The sequence below is a fragment of the Palaemon carinicauda genome, chromosome 1 (assembly GCF_036898095.1).
Source record: "Palaemon carinicauda isolate YSFRI2023 chromosome 1, ASM3689809v2, whole genome shotgun sequence".
Taxonomy (NCBI): Eukaryota; Metazoa; Arthropoda; class Malacostraca; order Decapoda; family Palaemonidae; genus Palaemon; species Palaemon carinicauda.
In genome coordinates this window covers 171,916,694-171,924,193 of record NC_090725.1, presented here as the reverse complement: position 1 = coordinate 171,924,193, position 7,500 = coordinate 171,916,694, and positions in this window count along the sequence as shown.

The window sequence follows — 7,500 nt, the reverse complement described above, 5'->3', positions numbered from 1 at the left end:
CATGGCAATCTGCATCCTGGACAGAGATTTCGTCTCGTAGGAGGGATTGGCATGAAACGAATTCGGGAAAGAAAAAGGGGAGCCGCTCCCAAGGCTTCCCTATCCTCCGATTCGTATGCGTGCCTGGCGCCAATCCTGGCGCCATCTGTATTCCTTGTAGCGTACACGAGGTGCTACAGATACTGTATGTAGGGAGGGGTCCTACAGCCCTTTCTTAGAAAGGCAAGGGCGGGTCCATCAGGACGACATGGCCATCTCACCCAAAAATAGATTTTTCGCTTCGCTCAAAATCCGTTTTTTGGGCTCAAGCCATGTCGTCCTGATGGAAGTGTACCAGAGCATTACTGTATCTGTGGATTCTCAGAACGTGCCGTACTCCCCGGATATAATTTTTCCCGGTCGACTAGACCTAGAGACCTAAGATGTTACCGTTATACATCTTTTCAACTAACTATAAACCATGTTAGAGCTTCCTGCCCCCTACAGGGAAGAGTCCTACTAGACTCTGGAAAAGTCTCGAAGAGTACATATACCTATGTATGAATACCAGGCAAGCTAATATAGTGGTCTCGCCCTATATTAAGTGAAGCATAGTTTGTAAAGAACCACTGCGTCAATATGAAATATCGACCAGTTCTCCGCACAATACTTGTATTGGACAAAGGTTTTATATCCGCATAGGAGGAAAACCAATGCAACATAGCTTGCATAAAGGAACAATTCTATTAGAATTATCCCAGATAAGGTACATAGAATGAATGCTCAATTATACCAATAAATTGACACAGGTGAAGGAGACGCAAGGTTCTCAAGAACCAGATTATTGACAGGCAATAAATAGACAGGTAAACCACAATTATATATATATATATACATAAGAAGAGGATAACCCAAAACTTTAAGCATAAGTATGATAGTAAACAGAGCTTGTTTGTCCGAAAGAAAAAACATTAAATGCCACTTTTAAGATACCGAGGTATCAAAGTCATAAAAGCCTGTATTACAAATCAATGACATTAGCATTAGAAACGCTCGGCACACATGTCTGCACTTATGCTAGGTTCACCTTCGGAAATGGAACAGTCTGCATGGGCAACACAGTGCCCTCACTTAGTTTGTAGTACTGTATGTAACTACACACTCACCCTGGAATTAATCGTCCCAACTAAGACCACTGTTCCTCGCAGAGTTAAACAGTAGGGTTAACACCGCGACCCACTGCTACCACAGATCTCTTTTAGTTCCTCTACTTGCTTCGCATAGTGGCGAAAGAACACTCTGGAAGACTTCCAGCCAGTGTATGAACGGAGATGTTCAAAATCCATACAATTAAAGAAATTTAAAGATGAGGCAACTTTCCTCGGATCGTGACCTGCGGGTGTATTGTCAGGATCCGCTCTGCGAATAAAATATGTGATTTTCGCTCTGAGTTGATTCAGAGATAAATTTAAGCCTGATGTTTCTCCCCTGAATAGTTGACCACCCTTGAAGTCTGAAGTTCTATGAAGATAGACCTTTAGGCATTCTACTGGACATAGAGATGCATCTTCTTTCAGAGGGCAGATTCTCCAGGGACCCCACCTGTTGGTGGGTAACTCATTCTTGGCGAGAAACGTAGGATCCGGAAACAGGTTCAGTTCTCCCCCATCCAGGAACTGAACACGACCTGCCTCTCTCGAGAGGCTACAATCTCACTAACCCTGGCCCCGGACACGAGTGCAAAATAGGAAAATAACTTTTTGTGTCAAATCCTTTAACGCACACTCTTCATTGCTTAACAGAGAAGCGAAATGAAGAACTTGTCTAAAGACCATGAAATGGGCTTTGGAGGTGCTGAAGGTCTGAGCCTAGCACAGGCTTTCGGGACTTTATTAAAGATCTCGTTACCTAGGTCGACCTGGAAGGCATATAGAATGGGTCTTGTCAAAGCAGACTTACACGCTGAAATCGTGTTAGCTGCCAATCCTTGACCATGGAGGTGGAGAAGAAAGATAAGCAGAAGTCTGTCAAGATCTCCTGCGGATTCTTCGCCTTGACAAAAGGCCACCCATTTTCTCCAAGATGACTCATATTGCCTTCTAGTAGATTTGCACTTATATTCCTCAAGGAAGTCTATGCTGGCTTTCGAAATCCCGAAACACTTTCTCACCGCTAGGGAGAGAAAATCATGAGCTGCAGGGTCCGGGTTTTCTGTAATGAAGCGCAGACAGTTGACTTCTGGACTCGCTGGGTCAGAACTGGATCTGGTAGTGGTACAAACTTCAGCTACAGTTCCAATGCCAGGAGGAACCACACGCTGTTCGGCCACTTGTGGGCCACTATTGCCGCTACCCCTTGAAGGATCTCAGTTTGTTGAGGACCCTCAACAGAAGGTTGTGAGGAGGGAACAGATAAATCCTTGACCATCTGTTCCAGTCGAGGGACATCGCGTCCACTGCTTCCGCTAAGGGGTCTTCGTACGGGGCACGTACTGGGGCAACTTCTTGTTGTCTTTCGTCGCAAAGAGGTCTATCTGCAGTTCTGGGACTGATTCAGATTGAAGGAGAATGATCCTGCGTCTAAGGGCCATTCCGACTCTATCGGTGTGAACCTGGATAGAGCGTCCGCTGTCACATTGCGGACTCCTTGAAGGTGAACTGCCGACAGGTACCACTTCTTCTTTTCCGCCAATCGGAAGATGGCCAACATCACCTGGTTGAGAGGTGGTGACCTCGAACCTTGTTGATTCAAGTATCTCACATCTACCTCGCTGTCTATCACCAACCTTATGTAGATCGAGTGACGCGGGGAGACTTTCTTTAAGGTAAGGAGCACTGCCCTAGCCTCTAGAAAGTTTTATGTGAAAGGTCTTGAATAGCTTGGACCAAGTCCCCTGGACTTTTTTCCGATGAGAGTGACCTCCCCATCCCTCCTTCGAGGCGTCTGAGTGAATCGTCACCGACGGGGGAGGTGGCTGAAGAAGAACCGACTTCTTTAGATGTCTGGCTTGGGACCAAGGCCTGAGAAGAGTACTTAGCCGAAGCGGCTGGTCTTCTCAGATCTCTTCGCGCGTTTGATGCATAACTTCTCCAAACTCCGATTGCATCCTTTAGCTGTGCTCTTAGCACTGGGTCTGTCACCGAAGCAAACTGGAGAGAGCGCAGTACCCTCTCCTGCTCGCGTCTTGATATCCTTTCGGAATCTAGAAGTCTCTTGACAGAACCCGCTATCTCCTTCGTTTTCTTCGCCGGGATGGAGAAACGGTGTGACAAAAGGTCCCAGTGGATTCCCAGCCACTGGAACTTTTGAGATGGAGAAAGTCGAGACTTTTTCTGTTGATCTTGAAGCCTAGGTACTCTAGGAACTGGATCACTTGAATGGAAGCTTGCAAGCATTCTGTCTCGGATGCTGCCCACACCACCAGTCGTCCAGGTAGGCTACTACCTGAATTCCCTTTAGGCGTAATTGTTTGAGAGCTACGCTCGCAAGCTTCGTAAAAATCCTTGGGGCTATGTTTAGCCCGAATGGCATGGCTCCGAAGGCGTATAGTCTTCGTTGTAGCCTGAACCCTAGGTAGGGGGAGAGTCGATGGCTAATTGGAATGTGCCAATAGGCGTCTGACAAGTCTATAGAGACGGAATATGCCCTCTTGGGCAGTAAGGTCCTTATGTGTTGCAGTGTTAGCATTTTGAATTTGCAATTCACTATGAACTTGTTGAGTGGCGACAAGTCCAGAATGACTCTGAGCTTTTCCGAGTCTTTCTTGGGAACACAAAACAGCCTCCCTTAGAAATTGATGGGCTTCACCCTTCGGATCACCTTTTTTCTCCAACAGTTCTTGAACGTACTCCTCCATAACGGGGGTGGAGTGTTGGAAAAACCGAAGGCACGGGGGTGGAGTGCTGTACCAGCTCCCGCCCAGTCCATTCTTGAGTAGGCTGTGGGCCCAGGGATCGAAGGTCCACCGATCCCGAAATTTCAGAAGTCTCCCTCCTACCGGTATCACCTCACTTGGACTGCCGTCCTGAGGTCTTGCCTTCCTGACCACAACCACCCCTGAATCCCCTTCCCCTTGAGGGGCGTCTAGACGAGCCTCTGGCTGCTCCTCTAGGCTTTGCTCGAAAGGAAGTAGACTGCCCTTCGAACGCTGGGGTGAATGCCGTGGACTGTGTCGACACGGCCTGGGGTACCCACTGAAAAGTGGTTGGGGTTTGTGCCACGATCTGGGGCACTGGGGGCAATGGCAATTGCAGTTGCTGTTGCTGTCTAACAGGCTTGGCTGGCCGAGACGGTAGCCTAGTCCTCATAGTCTTCCTCTTTGGTTGAGGACCCTCATCCGGGGAAGACTTTCTTTTGATAGCCAGGCCCCACTTCTGGAGAAGGTTTCTATTCTCCAAGGCGGCCTTATCAACAACTTATTTGACCAAGTCGGTAGGGAAAAGGTCCTTTTCCCCAAATGTTGGAGGAGATTAGTTTCTTTAGCTCGTGCCTCACCGTAGCCGAGGTAAACACGAACTCCCTACAAGCTCTCCTTGCCTTGACGAAGCCATAAAGGTCCTTCGTCACTGTGGCCAGATGAGACTTGGCCACTACCATGAACATTTCATGGACCTTGGGGTCACTTGCCATCGTCTCGAGAGTAGTCTGAAGAGACATTGAGGCAGTCAGTCTTTCTTTTGTATCGAACTCTCTTCGCAAAAGAAAGTCAGACAGCTTAGGGAGGTCCTTGGCGAACTGACGTCCGGCAATATCAGCCTCCAACTTTCCAACTGAGAACGTAAGATGGACGTCCTTCCAGTCTTTGTGGTCCAGCGACAAGGGTTTACACTCCTCTAGGGAGGGGCAAGACTTGCCGGCCTCGACTGCTTTTAGTACAGCCAGAAACCCTTTCTGTAAAAAGGGGAAGGCTCTAGTAGGCGAGGACACAAAGGAAGGGAGCTTCCTATTCAATGCGGCTACCTTTGAGTTAGAGAAGCCCCTCTCTTTCATCGAGGATGAAAGTAGAGCTTGAGCCTTAGCATTGTCCATCACTATGACCTCCTTCGGCTCTGTCTCCTCCTTTGAAGCTGGTTCCTTCCTCAGCCGGACATAACAGTCCGGATATGATGCCTTGCTGGGCCAGAATTCCACCTCCTCCAGGGGAACTGAGCCCAGCTTATCCGAGATGACGATCTTTCCAGTCGTCATCGGCATGTGCTCAGCATACCTCCATGGGTTAGCATCTGAGCACAAGGGAAGGTCTTTCACATTGAGCTTTTTCTGGGGCCCATGTGATTCTGCAAGGCACTGCATTTGCAGTTCCATTGCAGCCGCCTTCTCCTGATTCTCCTTCTGCATTTGTTGGATCATTCCAACAATAGAAGAGAGGGCCTGTCCCAGCTCTACTGGGAGACCGGCCGATGTAGAGGGAATAGGCTCCGGAATCTGAGCCGGAGTAGCCGACACCTCGTCGACGTCTACCTCTACAACGTCTGGGGCTTGAACTTTATCCTGGGCTTCTGCCAGGAGGTCTTCCTCCCGACACCCGTCCACATCAGACATCCTGTCATCTAACTGGATGTCTTGCATCGCGACCGCGACTTCAGCATCCACCTGGATCTGAACTTAGGGGATCTCCTCTTGAGGCTGGGGAATCACTGCATCAGCTGATGCCTTAGGGAAAAGATACGCCCTCATCTTCTCACTTGGAAGATAAGGGCCAGAAGTGTTCTTTTGGAAGCCCCTTACCCAGGTACGAAGCTTCTTCCTAGCTATATCCCTTGATTCCTCTGTCCTAGGGGAATTAAAGGTCTCAGTAATCAGGTTAGTGCACACAGTACATACCTGAGGGTCCCAATACCGGAGATCATCCTTGGAGACAGCGTATGCTGCGTGTCTCCTACAAAACTCATGTCCGCAGAGGTCCTTGCTGCGGACGTTGCAGAAAGCACTTCCCCACTTCGGAGTGTCCTTCTGTAAAGAAAAGAAATTTCCATGAGTATCAAGTGAACTATGTATCACTGGATATGCATAGTATAGCATAACAATTCAGAAAGGAAAGACACACACTTGTGTTTCCCTCACAACCCATTGTTGCAGCCTTCCAGATAATAAAATCAAATGGTTAATCTCTTCTAGAGTAACCAATGCAAGGTTTCCAGAGGAAACAGGTGGAGCTCACACCTAAGCAATGATTTTAAAATCCTGGATAATAGACAGGAAAGAACTTACTTTCCTATCTGTAGGGGAACAGCAAAGGGATGTGCGAGAAAACACAATAGTGTTAGAAGACACAGTGCTGTACCAAAACCCTTACCATAGTTTTCTTCTTACTGTATATGTTATACTGAAGAATACTAGTACAGTATAGGGGGATGCGTGCCGGCCGGCCCTTTGCCGGCCGGCACACACCATAACTAGCTTTAAAGTATACTACTTAACAGCTATAAGGCGGCAGCACTCTGGTTCAAATGCATGTGCCGGTCGGCAGCAACTGCCGGCCGGTAACAGCCAATGTTGGCCGGCAATGGCTGCCGGCCAGCAACTACACAAGGTAGTACCCAGCTGCCGGCCACACTCTTGGTGACCGGCAGACAAGGGCTGACATAAGCCGGCCGGCAAAGGTACAAGACCGATGCCAGCCGGCAGCAAAAGAACCAGAGGACTACACCTGCCCGGCTGCCGGCGTCATAGGCCGGCAGCCGGGTCGGGTACAGCACTAGAAGAAAAATAGAATGGATGCCGGGATAAGAGTGTACACAACCTCCAAGCCCGGCAACCGAAAGAGTGCATATAAGGAAGGGGAGAAACTAATTCAGGCTTCCTGACCAATGCCGTCTGGCTCTACAGGCAGGCATGGATGAGGGACCAAGAGAGGTCCGGGCAGCACTCGAAAACATAAGACCCTTGCCGGCCGGCAGCTCTGCCGGCCGGCAAGGGGCTGAGTCAATTCCACATCCTAACCTATACTAGGTCCAGATGAGAACGACGTACAGTACAGTAATGGCTAGGCCATTACGGAGAAAGAGGGGGAAGGGGACAAGAGGGTCCTATCAACCTTGCTTTAGTGACAGATTACCCGCAGCCAAGAAACTTATCTTAGCCTAAGGGAGATCTAAGGGGGAAGGCCAGCAATACTTGCCAGCTCCCAGAGCACCAAAGCAAGGAAGGTGTTGCTACTCCCAGGGAAAGAAACTTATCTTCCCCCGAGAACAGCAACAAGGACTAGTCTGGTAGATCACAAAAGAAGGAATCATATCCACAGAAACCTTCGGTAGTGACCTAAGGGAGCTAAGCTCCCTTTGTCTGTGTCAGGCCGGCGAGGGGGACTCAGCCCCAAGCCAGACAACACAGACTCAGACTAAAAAAACTCTGTTGTTCTGTCCCTCTTGAACCATACTACAGGAACAGGAAGGTACAGTAACACCCCAGTATAGTTTTATCGAAAATAAATTCGGAAAAACCACTTAGGGATAAGCCCAAGGCTTAAACAGAGGGAAAGGGATTGCATACCTTCTCCGAAGAAAAGAAAGCAACCGGGGA